Here is a 14693-nt window from a genome sequence, read left to right as displayed (position 1 = left end):
AGCTCCACAGCATTGGGCTTGGGAGGAAAGTAGGGTAGGATCAGGATTGAGAACACATGGCCATCAACAACAGGGAGGGAAGCACGTGCAAATTTGTTTTGTGTATTTGTTGTTTATCATTTAAGAGGTTCTAGTGAAAATGGAGCAGAAACCAATGACGACGAAGACAACAAATGGTACAACTTGGGATTGGCCTCTAGTGCTTTAAACTAGCTCCTGAGTGAACTCCTAATTATTCTTAAATTGCAAACCAGACAAGATGTCCCTGAGATCTCTTAACTCTGCCACTTCTAGGACTGAGTTACCACCCAAAGCCAAAAGATGCTTGTGCCTGGGCACCATGTTGCCCTACTACACAACCCTGGATAGGGAGCAGGGACCCCCAGGGGCAGAACTGCCTTTCCACAAAGCTGAGGGGACAGAACTGTGTTTGTCACATTCCCATTCAGATGTTTGGCTGCCCCAGTGCTGGTTGTCTTCTCATTTCCCAGTCCGAACCTATGGCGTGTTGTCTTTGATGCCAAGCTACGTTTTGTTTGGGTAAAAAAGAAAGTAAGAATGTGACTGATAGTATTTAAAGAACTGAAGGGGAAAACACACTTTATGAACTCATTTGAGATGAAACTTTGACCTAATGTCCCCAAAATGTCATTAAAAAGTATATATCTCCCTCATTTGCATGGCTTATTTCCCTAGACACAGTTTTGATATTGGAAATGAATGGTGTTCCCATATAACACATGTGTCTCAATTTGTAATGATATCCTCCTTGCAGCTGGCTTAGTTCTCCAAGTGTTTCTAAAATGTTACTGTCTTAAATTTGAGCCAACCTACAATAACAAATTATCTAGAAGCAAAGTGGCTAAACTGCATTTGGTGAGAGAAGGGGAAACCCTATATTTCATCCTTCCACTCTTGTTTTGGAAATTCGGACTGTAACATGATCTTTTTCTAAAGAAATCTACACAGGCACACTTTAAAAATTGTGCAGATTGGGTGTTGTGGGAGCAAGAATGATCAGGTTTAAGTTTCCCTATGAAGTTCTGCATCCCATCAACAAGCCCTTTTGATATTTTAAACCCATATTTAGAGTAATTTCAAGATATTTGGAGCACATGTGGTTAAATGTAAAACTTTGTCATTATGATTTGTTAGATGCTTATACTTTAAATATTTATAAGCCATTTTTAAGTACTTTATCCAAAAGCCTTCTCCCACTAGAATACTATAATTGAGCGGTATCTGAGCATCATTCCAGAGGATGCAGGATGAAGCCGCTGTAGCATGCAGGCACGTTCTTGCTTCTCTGGTTCTAATTCAAATGTCATTTTTAGTAGATTCAGCTAATTTTTAAAATGTATAAAAAGTTATAAACAGGGTTGGTTATCTGTGATTAAAAAAATTCTCCAGTACACAAAATGTAAAGTGTTCTTTCTAGTTTGAACCGCTTTGAGTTTCAATCCTTTTCTTTCTTTCTTTTCTTTTCTTTTTTTTTTTTTTGGATACCAGGGATTGAACCCAGGGGCACTTAACCATTGAGCCACATCCCCAGCCCCTTTTATTTATTATTTTAAGACAGGGCCTCAATAAGTTGCTGAGGCTAGCTTTGCACTTGTGATCCTCCTGCTTCAGCCTCCTGAGCCACTATGATTACAAGCATGGGCCATGGTGCCTGGCCTCTGCTTCTTCTTATTCTAAGAGTAATTAGTAAACTGCCCATTAGTATGTCAGATCTCAGTCCAGGTCCATGTGAACTTAAGTGTTATAGTTCTCCTCCAGATGTCTTAGGGACAATTTATTGGCAGATAGAATGTATTCAGAATACACCTTCAGCTATCTTAGAAAGTAAGGTATGGGAGCTTGTCTTCATTGTAGGTAGCCCGTTTGGGAACTTATAGAAAAGAGGAGGGGGAAAATATTTTTCAAACGCAGAATACACTTAAACTTTGGAGGTTATAAATCAAACTGATCACAGACCATTTTATGGCTAGCAAAAATATAACTTTCTGGTAAAAATGGGGGAAAAGAAGGCTTAAAAGGGCTCATAAACTTGCTTCAACATCTAATAGTTCTTCCCAAACAGCATTTTCATGAGTTAAGTGTAAATGAGTCAGAAACATATAGATTGAATTTCTTTTAAAAATACACGTGGGTTTAAAAATTAAGGCCAAAGTGCTTGGCAAAATAAGGTTTGATTTTAGCCAAACCCCAAATGTTTGAAAAAATAGTTCTAGAATTTGCCAAACCAAAAATATACCCAGGTCCCTCCATTTGTCCCATTTAATATGATGATGACATCATAAACATGGGACTTAATGGCTATTTTCATGTTCCCCAAAGTTTGAGCAACATGAATCTCACATACTAATTGAAAAATTATTTTTAAAAAAATTGGTGGAAAACGTTATGAACTTGCACATGAATACGAGGGCTGTTGGTTCAGGGTTCTAGTCCCAATTCTGACAATGCTTCTCACTGATCAGCTGGCCCATCACCTTGTTCTCTGTCTTAGCTTTGTGTGTGTGTGTGTGTGTGTGTGTGTGTGTGTGTGTGTGTGTATGTGTGTGTGTGCATGTGTGTGTGTGCGTGCGTGTGTGCGTGTGTGTGTGTGTGTGTGTGTGTTGGGGTGGGTTATGCACAGAAATCTTTTAAAATTTTGTTCTACATTTGGATTTTATAAGTTTTTAATTTGTATTTAATTCATATATTACAATCCATAAAGCTTAATAAACTTCTAACATCCAAACAGAGGGAGGTAGTTCCTTTTGCTCATTTATGGTTCAGAGAGAGTCTTCATAAATTTCTCTAGAGGGTAAAATATAATCCATTTTTCACTAACAGTATCTAACACTGACTTTTTTCATATCATTGTTATTAAAACGTGGGGTGGGGAGTGGAGGAGAAAGAATTTTTTAAAAAGGAGAAAAAAGGACGGGGGAGATGTGGCACATGTCCCTGACTTATTTAGAAACCAAGAGACAAAAAACAACATTGTCACTTTTAGAAGCAACACCCAGAACCTGCAAACTGATCTGATACTGCAGACAGTAGGCTTCATGCAGGGTCCAGTTCACTCCTTGTAACCAAGTGCCTAGCACAAGGACAGGCAGATGGGCACACAAGTATTTGTTGAGCAAATGAATGAGAAGAGTCTTGGTTGAGAGACAGCTAATGGAGCTAACCTTGATGGTGTTTCCTTAAAGCAGATGAGTTCAGTTGGGTTCTCAACATGAGGAGTGGCATGGGCTGGGGGTCCACAGTGCAGGAATGAGGGATGCAGCTGAATGTCAAAAGACACACAGGTGCAGCTGAATGTCAAAAGACACACAAGTACAGCAAAGCAGGCTGTGTTAGAATGACCTTACAGTATCAGTAAGCTGAAGCCGGAGCACTTGACCACAGAGGGTGGGGAGCATGAGGCTGGTGGAAAGCAAGGTGGGGCGACTACAGGTGGAGACATTGGTCCTGGATGCATTCGGGCAACATCACTGAGACCTTGAGCAGAAGAGTGAAAGAATGAAATCTGTGGGAAATTGTTTTAGCAGCTGTTCATGGACTGAAAGAAAGTGAGAAAAGACTGGCATCACTGAAGCTACGCATCACATGCTGATGACAGGCTAATTACCAGCGGTGGGTTATCATTGTGGAATGTTATCACAGAGGGGTATCAGCTGTCACATCTAAATTTTAAGTATGTAAAGCCATTGTAGCAGGACAATGGGAATAACTTCTTTGTCCCAGAATGGGCCTAAGACTTCACAGCTCACAGCGGAAGGAAACCTTACAACAAAAGACCATTTCCAAGTCCAACAACTGGGGGATGCTGGAGGCAGGTTGTCATGGAAACTGCCTCCCTTCTGCCCAGCCAGCAACTCTGAGGGGAGGCCATTGGGCAAGGGTGCAGTGTGGGACGTTGCCTTGTGACCTTGTCTTGTTTGGGGGAACTAAGAATGTCCAGGATTGAGCAGTGGTTGGGGGCAGCTCTTAAAGCAAAAGAGTTCCTGATGGGGACCACATAGATGTGGCAGTGACCACAGTGACATGCCCAGCTCCCAGTCCTTGGACTGATGAGCCCCAGGGGGGCCTAGGTGGCTCATTATGAGGATACATCTACAGAGATTTTCTGAGTTGAGACAGGTCCTCCCAGGGTCCGCAGCTACTTTTAAGGGGTTTTGGCAACTTCCTGAAGATGTCCTCTTCTCTCATTTCCAGATCTATAGACTGGAAGCTTCCACATGCAGTGACAATGGGCTCCTAGTAGAGAAGGGTGTCGGCAGTGTGGTTTAGTGGAAAAGAACTGCCCTGGAGTTGAGCTGGCTTGGGTTCAAATCCTAGTGGAGCCATTTAATAGGTGAGGCAGGAAGTGACTTAAACTCTCTGAGCCTCAGTATGTGTGTCATGAGTAATGACAAGATTGCTGTGAGGGACGGGGTAAGGGAACATGTGAGGTGTGGCTCATCGTGGGTGCCCTAGGTATGGCACTTACTGTCCTGTTGGAAAGGCTTCATCTCCTGGGGGAAGAGCTCAGGGCTGGGGTGAGACCTGCCTGGAAATGAAAGCTGGCTGTGTCCCTTACTGTCTGGGAGGATTTGGGCACATTTTTATAGCTCCCTGGGCCTGCATTGTTTCATTAAATAATTTTAACAGCTTATATTCATTAAGTATGATCTATATGTTCTACACATAGGCAATGTTCCAAATGCTGCATACCAACAACTATGCCAGGGGAGACTATTTTTAAACCCACTTTAGAAGAGACCAAGGCACAGAGAAGTGAGAGATTTTTACCCAGTCATGTGGCCAGTAAATGGCAGTACTGGAATTTGACTGACTCTGGAGTTCATATGCAAAACCACTGGGCATATCTTTTATGTATGAAAAATGAAGATGATAACCTCTACTTCAAAGAATCATCAGCTCCAGCTTAAACAACCTAAGTTAAAATGCCCAGGAGCTACCTCGCTCATAGGAGATGCTTATTCTTAAGAACTGTCCTGGTGCAGCCCAGGACTTCTTGCCTTGGATTGTAATGGAAAAGAATCAAACACTTCCATGTTGTCAAGTGCAGACGCGAGGGAAACCATTCCAGAAATTCTCATAAAATCTCTCATTTCACTTTTTCAAGTATGAGCTGGGACAAAAAGGGCAATCGCTCAAGGTCGCAGAGTGGCACAGCCAGGATTAGAACCTGAATCCTCATCTGCTTTTCCTTCCAGTGGGACACAGGATCCGACCGAAGCTGCTTGAGTTACACGACCTGTGCCAAGGACCAGAGTCATATTTTGCCACCCACTGCATGACTTCCTCACATCAGGCAGCTGATTTCAGAGGGGAAATAGACACACCTGCACATCTGGGCTCAAGGGGCTGAAAGTCAGCAGAAAATCAACTGTTAACCACCCCCACTCCATCCCCTTTGCTGTTAAGAGGAAAATTCAGTATTCTTGTTGTTACTTTTTCCAGGTTTTCTTTTGTTTGTTTTGCTAATATGAAGCTAGCTAGCTCTCTCTCTCTCTCTCTCTCTCTCTCTCTCTCTCTCTCTCTCTCTCTCTCTCTCTCAATGGGCTGGTTGTGAAGTATAAATAAAGTATAGGGAAGACTGCTTTTCCAAACATAATTTAAAATCTTAAAATCTGCTATTGATCCACAGGCCATAGGTAGGTACTTGCCATGTGAAGCTGTTTTTTTTTTTTCTGTGTTCCTTTTTTGTCACCTAAAATGCCTGTGTTCAGATAATAGATAACAAGTTAAATCTTCATAATAACATAATAAACTATTTTGTTTTTGTCCAAGTCAGAAATTTGGAAGGAAACAGTCTTGAGAAGTGTAGAGTGGTAGAAATCAGAGGAGGAATGTGACCCTGACCTTTTCACTGACACCTTGGACAAGTCACTTAATTCATCTAGGACTTAGCATCTCTAACAGGGAAGCAGTGACACCAGCTCCTGTAGTCACAGTCACAGAGGGGGAGAGAGGAGGAAAGCAGCAGGCCAGGGACCTGCTGAGTCACAGAACCCTATCTCTTGCTCATCAGCTAGTTTGTGTATTGAATGGGACTTGAATGAAAATGCATTTTTTTTTTCCCTAATCAAAGAACTTTGCTCAGAGTTCTTGTTTGCAAAGCAAGGGAGCTAGATTGTGTAGGGCCACTTATACCTCTGACATTGTGATCTCCCACCACTGTCATGATTATAAAGGGGAGAGATGGACTGGGGGTAGCACTTCCTGAGTAGGGGAGCCTGGACTTTGGGGTCCTGCAAGTCACCCTTTCTACATAGTGACCTTGAGCAAGTAAACTCTTTAACCTTCCTGGCAAAGTGCTTCATCTGTAAAATGGACACTTCAGGAGCATTATTATTTTTGTGAAATAAGTGTATAAGAGAAATGAGTATATAAAGAGACTTATTTTCCAGTGAAATTAGCACATAAAAATACCTAGTCCAGTATTTGACATAAAGAGATGCTCAAAAGAAAATTGATACCTGTCTTTGAAGATCCTGAAGCTTCCCAAACCATAGGAAGAAGTCCTTAGTCCTGAAAGTCAGGGGCATAAGGCTCTGGGCTCTTTTTTCAAAATTTCCAGCAGAACATTATATCATGTAAGTCTTCTTTGTGTGTGTGGTGGGGACGGGGTATGGACATAGCCTCCTGCTCCAGTATGTTTGTAAAAAGTAAAAATTAAAAACGTATATCATTAGTCACAAATCCCTCAGTGCTTTTAGCAAAGGGCCAGAGACTGGGTCGTTTGGTTTTCGTCAACTCCCAGAATGGAGTTGAGGTTAAAAAGGATCAGAGCCCAGCCTGAGAATAAGACAGGTGAGTGCGTAAGAGTGGGGCCCAAGTTTGTTGTCCCTCAGAAACTTGCAGAGGTCAGTAAGAAAAAGCTGTGACCACTTGTAGGAACAAACAGATTTCTCTCCCCATTTAACTTATAGAACCTGCAAAGAGGAATAAAAATTTCCTTTCTAAACCAAATAAAAATGGGGTTTTCCCAGGAATGAGTCTTAAATGTTTCCGACTTTTATTGACTAAAGAATAATGGAGCAAATCATTAAAAAAAAATTAAAACCTTATTTTTAAGACCTTATATGTGGTCTTAAATGTACGTGAGCTTTTGATTTTAAAAGGCACAGGGTGCCTGGAATTCAGACCACAGCCCAGCGCTGAGCTGAGTTGAAGTCCAACCGTGGTCACCACATGCTCTCCTTACCCTGGGTCATTCCCTGTCACAATCACCCTTGAAAGAAAGGCTATTTTCCAATTATTTTAATCAATTAATGAGTTCTAAGAAAAGAGATGCCATCTGCTTCAAACATAAAGTTTCCATTCTGGTAAAAACCATTTCAAACTCTTTATGAAGCCATAGTCAACAGGGGAGGAAGGAAACCACTTTTCAGCAAAACCTTGCCAAGCCATAGTATCTCTTCTAGGATGGGCTCAGTGTGGAGACCACTATCTGGCATCGCACTCAGAGTTTATCAGCAGGTGCAGGCGGCTCTGTTCATTGACCACAGAGCACTACCCTGTGAGTGCCCCAGAATAGCTGCAGCTACCTGAGAGCAGTCCAATCCTCAGGGACTCGTTATTGTCCCAGATAAACAGCGTTGCCGCGGCCAGCACGTAATGGCTGTATTTAACTGTGATAAGTGATGGGCAGCAGTGCCCAAGTGAGTGGCTGTCTGCTAGGGCCTATCGGACAAAGGCAAGCGGGCTGGGCAGCAGGCATTTCTTACACATTGGTGAGCTGGTGCCACAGGGTTGAAGACTCCTGGGGATGAATATGGGAGAACTTGCCTTTTAACTGAGTAAGACAGGACAAATGTATGACAAAGGTATTTAAGGAAGGAAATAAGAGTGAGAGCTTGAAAAATGAGTTAGATTAATAGAGGCAGGCTTCCGGGTTGTGGTGGAATCTCATGCCACAGAAAGGCTGGCTTGGAAATGTTGGGTTGTAGAATGAGACAGACATTTTTCTCTAGATACACATTTACTTTGGGGACTGGCTTCCTGGAAACTGTGAAACGCAACAACATAAGTCTCAAGTTATAAAGGTCAAAAGTGTTCAGGGGAGAATGTCCATATTTTGACAGTATTAACATTGAAAAAAAAACCTATAGTTTTCAGACCCATTTTTGATCTTTATAGTTCTCTGGAAATTTCTGTGTGATAAAGGAGGATGAGTAACTAAATCACATTCTTAGCAATGCTTCCCTCATGAAATGGGAAATTGACTTTCCAGGTGGACAGAGAATTACTCAGCACTCTCATTGTGCACTTATGATTCTGAGAGAGGATGTTTCATTCTTCTAGCCAAAGGCGACAGGCAGACCTGGCATTCTGAAGATAACTGGCCATCTGTACCCAATCGAGGCCATACATGGTGGTATCAGCCTTCATACGTGGTGCTAGAGATGAGCCTGTTTGTATGTGGTTGTGTGTGTGAGGAATCCCTATATCACAGGGCCAAGTTATCCTGCCTTCAGACAAAACACTTAATTCAGGGGGAAATCCAGATGTGAGGTAGAAGCATGGTCACATTCCCAGAACCCCTTGCATTCAAAGGCATTCCAAAAATCTCTACCAGAGATATGTGTGTGTGTGTGTGTGTGTGTGTATGTGTGTACATGTGTACCTGTGTGCCTGTGCACACACACAGGAATGTTTACATCTGTGACATTAGGGCAAAGGAGACTAAAATTTTGGACTTAAAGGTCCACAAAATTAGTAGGCTTCCTTATATACTAGCAATAGGTTAATTTCTAGCTTCTCAAGTTTTAATACTATATATTTGATACCAACTTTTTTCTAAAAATCCCACAATCACAGCATGTAAGAGATGGAAGATATAAAGTGTCACCCAGGCCCCAGTGTCACAGAGGAAGGAGTCAAGGCTTAGGGATATGGAGAAGTGGGAAAGGAACAGGCCCAAGGCTACCCAGCTAATGAGGACAATGCTGGACTATCATTTGGGTCTCTGTCTTCCTTACTGTTGTAATTTCTCCTTTTGCACAGAAGAAGAAACTTAGAGAGGACTGATTTTCCACTGGATCCCTCCGTGGGGCAAGGACTCCAGGCTCTGTCCACTTTTTTAAAATCTGAGCTTGCTCCCTCCCATCTCTGTTGGGTTCCCTACCTTGCTGGCCAGTACCAATAAACAGAGGAGAGTGAAGCCCACACTTGGTTCTTAATTATCAGTAATTCCAGAGCTCTATTTGCCCAATGAGGCGGGCAGAGCTGGAGCCAGATCCAGAGCCATGGAGACTGACTTCAGGACCACCCCCTCCTCAAATGTTACCAGCAGAAAGGGGCTTGTACTGCCACCAACTAGCCTCTGGGGGTGTCCCAGGCATGCAAGAATGAGGTGAGAGGGAATGTAAGGCAGAAGTGGTCCACTTTGCTCTTGTCTTCAAATCAGCTCGGTGTAGGGAGGTTTCAGAGCTGAGCTGCAAAAAATAGAGCGCAGTGCAGCTGCACCCTTTAGAACTTTGCGGGAAAACACATATTATTTACCAGACAATAATAGATACCAGAGAATAATAATGATTATTATAGTGTTTGGGATGGCAAACGCTGTAGTTAAGGTTCCAGAATGGCTCTCATTATAATCCCGTTTTCCCACTCTCTTATGAAAGCCTGAAAATTTTCTCCTAGTATGCTGGGCATGTTTGGTCTTTGTCCAAAGGTGATTTGAATACAAAGAAACTTAGTTGAGAGAGATTCCTTTTTTTTTTTTTTTCTTTTGGGGTGATTACATTAAAGAAAAAGCTACATCATTGAAAAAGCAGTTGCAGCATTCCTGAGTAAGCAATTAAAAATGGTGGTGTTTCCCAGTCACTGGAGGAAATATTGAACACTTCTTTTTCTCTTCCTTTTTAAGGAATTCAGAGGTTCCCTCAGATTCCAAGATTCAGTCACTTTTGGTCCCAGGCCCAGAGGTGGAGATCGTTTTCCTCCTTCCACAGCAACTTCCAGGCTGCTCAATAAATGCAAAAGAACTGTCCCCAGATGAAGTTATCCCTGTGTTTTTTGGACCCACTTGTCATTTCCACAGCTCTTTCCCAATATTTTGTGGCCTCTCCTTTAGTTCTTTTTAGGTACCAGGGATTGAACAGAGGGACACTTAACCACTGAGCCACACCCTCAGCCCTTTTTTGTATTTTACTTAGAGACAGTGTCTTGCTAAGTTGCTTAGGCCCTCGGTTTTGCTGAGGCTGGCTTTGATCTCTTGATCCTCCTGCCTCAGCCTCCTGAGTAGCTGGAATTACAGTCATGCGCTACAATGTCCAGCTTGATAGTGATTCTTGATGGCTTATGTGGTGGGGGACACTAGGGATTGAAACTAGGAACATTCTGCCTATGAGCCATATGAACTACATCCCTAGCCCTTTTTTAGACTTTATTTTGAGACAGGTTCTCACTAAGTTGCTGAGGCTGACTTTGAACATGCGATCCTCCTGCCTCAGCCTCCTATAGCTGGAATTATAGACATGGGCTGCTCTGCCCTGCAATCTTTTTTTGTTTTTATATTCCTCCTCTCCATTGTATCTAATTCTCAAAAGAAAAAGAAAGCGGGTGTGTGTGTGAAGGGGGGTAATGTGAGCTTTTTATTCAGAGATAAATATCTCCATTTCCAAATCTGACCATGCCAAATGAAAAGGTTTCCATGGCCTTGTAATTCCACCCCCATTGCATATTTGTGGTGTTTTGCATTTTCACTTTGGTTATTTAATATACATATTAAATGCTCACAGATCTGGTGATTTAATGTGATTTGGGGAACTCAGGCATTTCCTGTCGTGCACATTGAGTTTTTCAAACCTTGTTTTTGGCTGATGATTATTATCATTGCCATTAACACCAGGATTTGGATAGCAGGGTTCAAAGCACAAGCTTCTACTTAATTCTCCCAGTGGACATTTGACCTCCTCACTCTGGTGCTCAATTCATGTTGCAAGCACCCTGAGCAAGTTTCCAGGTTTCTCTGTGGCTGCCATAAAACGAGGAAATTCTTGTATGTTATGTCTGGGGTCCTTTCAAGTACTAAATTCAACACCTCTCTGAAATTATCTGTTCATTGTTCTGAGAATAATCTCAATAGTTGTAAAGATGTAAGTCCTCTGTCCCCACGGCACATTAACCAACTTTTGCCCTTTTATATTTCTGATGTCCCCATTTATTAAGAGGAAGAGAACTGCTTGACTCTCATTCATTTGGCACAAAGGCATTAGGCCAGACTCTTGAACCTGGGAAGAGCGTACGGGCGTGCCTGAGACAGCCCCAGCCCTGGACCTCAGGGACTTCATAGTTCCCTGGACAGACATGGAAGTGGCTACTTCCTGAAAGTGACTGAAGTCCTCAGTAGGCTGTCTTTTGGACCAAGGGACTGAAAGCAAATGAAATAAACCAGTGGAGATGAAGAGGCAGAGCCTCATGTCTGTGGTAAATGTGGGGATGGAACCTGGTGAAAAATTGCATTTAGAGTCCCTGCACTAGGATCCCAGGTCCCAAGGCCCCCGGTGGGTGGTTTATTGTCTTCCAGTCCTTTGTTCCTTTTCATTTTGGGTCTGAAGGAATGTGAACACCTCACCTTTACAGGCAATACCCTCAAAGAGAGAGGGGCAACCCTCTCTCCCATCTCCGTTGCCTCTGTAGGAAACTCCTGATGAGAAGTCCATGTGTTCATGGTAACGTCATTGGCTAAAGAGCGAATCTCTGGGCCTTCCTTCTGCAAACTCCAGAGCTGACCCATGGAGTACAAGGGCAAGGTCTGGAGCTCCAGGGTTCCCTAGTGACCTTGCCTCGATTTGGAATGACCTTGGATGACTCCAAAGACCTCCTGTGGGTTAAGCAGGCAGTCACGGGGAGGGTAAAAGTGGCTGGGTTGCAAAGGATGCTGCGGTCTTCGGGGTGAGGGCGTGGTGCGCGGTGCTCATTATGGTCTTCCAAAAAGGGCTCGAGTTTCATTTCCTCACACAAAGCTGGCAGGGCTGACCCGGAGCAGACCATGAATGAGACTCATGCCGAAATCACGCTGTGCCTTCGTTTTGGGGGCTCATCCTAGGTCTGAACTGGCAGATCGTGCTGCTTCCTGACTCATGCCTGGGTTCTCCCCAGCTGGGCAGGGTGGGTCGGTGGGGATTTGGTCCAGTGCATTCTGATGGCCCCTTCTCCTCTTTTCCCAGGAACGATCACTCCCAGGGTACCTTGCATGGAGAGAGGGCGCGGAGCAAACCATGTCACGCCATCCAATGACACCAGCTGGTCAGCTCACCACCCCCTCTGGCTAAAACTCAAGCAAATAAAGCCGCTTCCTGTCATTAAGCATCTCGGAGGAAGCAGCCCTCCCTCGGTGGCCTCTAGCCCAGAGAAGCCAGCACGTCTTGGACCCACCAAGCGGGCCCAGCCTTCCTGCTGCCACCATCTCTGCTTTTCCCCAGAGGAACTTAGGGATTTCGCCCCCTGGTTTAAAAAAAAAAACAAAACAAAACACCAACAAGCCACAAGGACCAATGTAGGTATTCTCCCCGCCCCATCTTCAAGGCTCAGTGGCCCAGGCTGGAAGATGATACGGATTGGGAAAAAAAAAAAAAATCTTTTTTAAATCTTTTTAAAAACTGCTGTGGTTTTGCTGCTACACTAAGAATTGTGATTTGCATTGTATGGTTTTGGACCTATACTGTTCACGTTTTGATGGCGGAGAGGGATGGCACTGGAGTCCCAAAGCTTCAGAGTCATCTCTGTCCGGCCCAGGATGCACTTTTAATGAAGAGTTAGAATATTTTATTGGCTAATATACTTTTCTTGTTATTTTTACAAAGGCCACCTTTATCCTTTTTGATGCCATATTTTCAGTGTTACACTTTTATGGCTTTTAATTTTCGATTTGACAGATGTAAGAAGCAGCATGGATAGTTTATACTGTGGTTTTTTCAGAGACTGAATGCCAAGAGAACTCGGTAAATGTTTATTCTTCTCAGCTTTCTCTTGAAATTCCCCTAAATAGCGCCCCATTTGGGAACAGAGCAAGAGTGTTGAACTGAAGACCAAAATGCCCTCAAGGTGTAAAATAATCCGAGGGGGGAATATTTGCTGGGCGTCACGAAAGACTCGGATGAAATTTCAACCCTGATGGTTTTTGGTGATCCAGGAAGTCAGTGAGACAATCTCCCTATACGCAGAGCCCTTTCATGATAATTAGAATGGCATGGACGAACCAATGAAAACAAGAGGGAAAGTGAGAAAGATCGCCCATGATTCTGTTTCACTGTTTGCTTTCTCCTGTCACGGTTAAGAGAAACGTGCAATGGGATCCTCAGTCCGTGGGTGGAGGATAACAGGGTAGATTTACTTGTGTGCACTTGTACAGTTGTAGCTGCGAGTCCAGAAGTCCTCTAGAGCATGTGTACTGGCACTGAGTCGGTGAGACAGTCGTGGAGTACCCCATTCTGATGAGTACAGAAAAAAAAAAAAAAAGAAAAAATTAAGGAAAAAAATCAAAAAAAGAAGAAAACTAAAAAAAAAAAAAAATCAAATCACCTTGTGATTCAGTGTATCTGTTTACTAACTCCAATAAAAGCAATTGTTCCCTCTGCAGGGGTCTGGGTGCCCCACCCCACCAGGCCGCTGAGCCGCAGTAGGGGGGTGGTGGGTTACCGGTAGACAAGGCCGGGCTGGCTCACCTGGCCGTGCGGCACCCCGGGCCACGGATGCGGTGTACATACTGTATTTCTATATTCTCCTTTGTACAGTCACTTAACAAGTCAAGCTACTGTTTTACAGGTGCTCCTTATTTATTAGAGCCGTGAGAGCTTGGGGGACACACCTGGCGAGCGAGCTCGCTTTTTAAAAATGAAATTTGGGGGGCAAGGGAAGGGAGGCGGGAGGGAGGGAAAGCTCGCAAGCCCCGGGAGAGATTTATAAAAGTGAACAAAAGAAAAACTTCCAGCCACAAATTAAACCAACCAACCCCAACACCAAACCCACCCATGCAGGAAGCAGCAGCCCTGGTTCTGGGTGCTCATTTTCCTGCTGGGCCTACAACATTCTCCTCTCTCCCTGATGGGTGTCAGATTCATCAAACAAAAATAAATCTCTAAGAAAAAAAAAATGCACTTACATGTGCTTATTTGTTTTTTCTCATTATTATGACTATTGTTGTTATTTTCCTTGTTACAGAAAGTGATGATTTTTCTCCCGCTGGGAGACATTTTTTTCAATTAAACCTAGTAAGTTTCAAAGATGGTGAGATACAGGGAGGCACTGGTCCTCCCTAAGCTGCTGCTATTATGCAGACTGAGGCCTCTAATCGATGTAAATCTTGTCTAATCCTTTGGTTCTACAGGTGAAGAAAATTGAAGGTTAGAAAAGCAAATAAACTTGTCCAGAGCCCCGCACTTGATTAATGTAATTTTCAAAACCCAAATTAAAATGATTAGAATTTTTAAATCATTAAAATCTTAGACACCATCATGAGGTTCCTCTGAGTGACCATCTTGTGGATTTGGGAGACCTGAGAGAATCTTGCAGGTTTCCTGGTATGTTGCAAGGGTGATTCCATCCAAGCTGAGCCCCACAGAGGCAGCCCAGCCAGGATGTGGCAGGGGCCGAAACCCCGCTGTAGCTGTCTGGTGCAAAGTCCCTGACAGCATTGTTCATCAGGACTTGGCCACTGAGACGGCCATCCAGGATATTGA

General features: G+C 43.4%; 1 protein-coding gene across 3 annotated transcripts in view; it reads left to right on the top strand.

Annotated features, from left to right (window-relative positions):
* Sobp (sine oculis binding protein homolog) overlaps positions 1-14111 on the top strand; it is a 158988-nt gene extending 144877 nt beyond the window's left edge. For 2 of the 3 annotated variants that reach the window (XM_078019536.1, XM_078019534.1), the window contains one exon: positions 12183-14111. The gene's annotated coding sequence lies outside the window, so the exon portion shown is untranslated. Of the gene's footprint in view, positions 1-5216; positions 9290-12182 lie in introns of those variants that run through there. The other variant, XM_078019535.1, reaches the window with a different exon arrangement.
* The last annotated feature ends 582 nt before the right edge of the window (positions 14112-14693 follow it).

Source organism: Ictidomys tridecemlineatus, chromosome 8 (genome assembly GCF_052094955.1).
Source record: "Ictidomys tridecemlineatus isolate mIctTri1 chromosome 8, mIctTri1.hap1, whole genome shotgun sequence".
Lineage (NCBI taxonomy): Eukaryota > Metazoa > Chordata > Mammalia > Rodentia > Sciuridae > Ictidomys > Ictidomys tridecemlineatus.
Note: the sequence above shows the minus strand (reverse complement) of the source record. Positions and strands in the feature narration are given on the sequence as shown.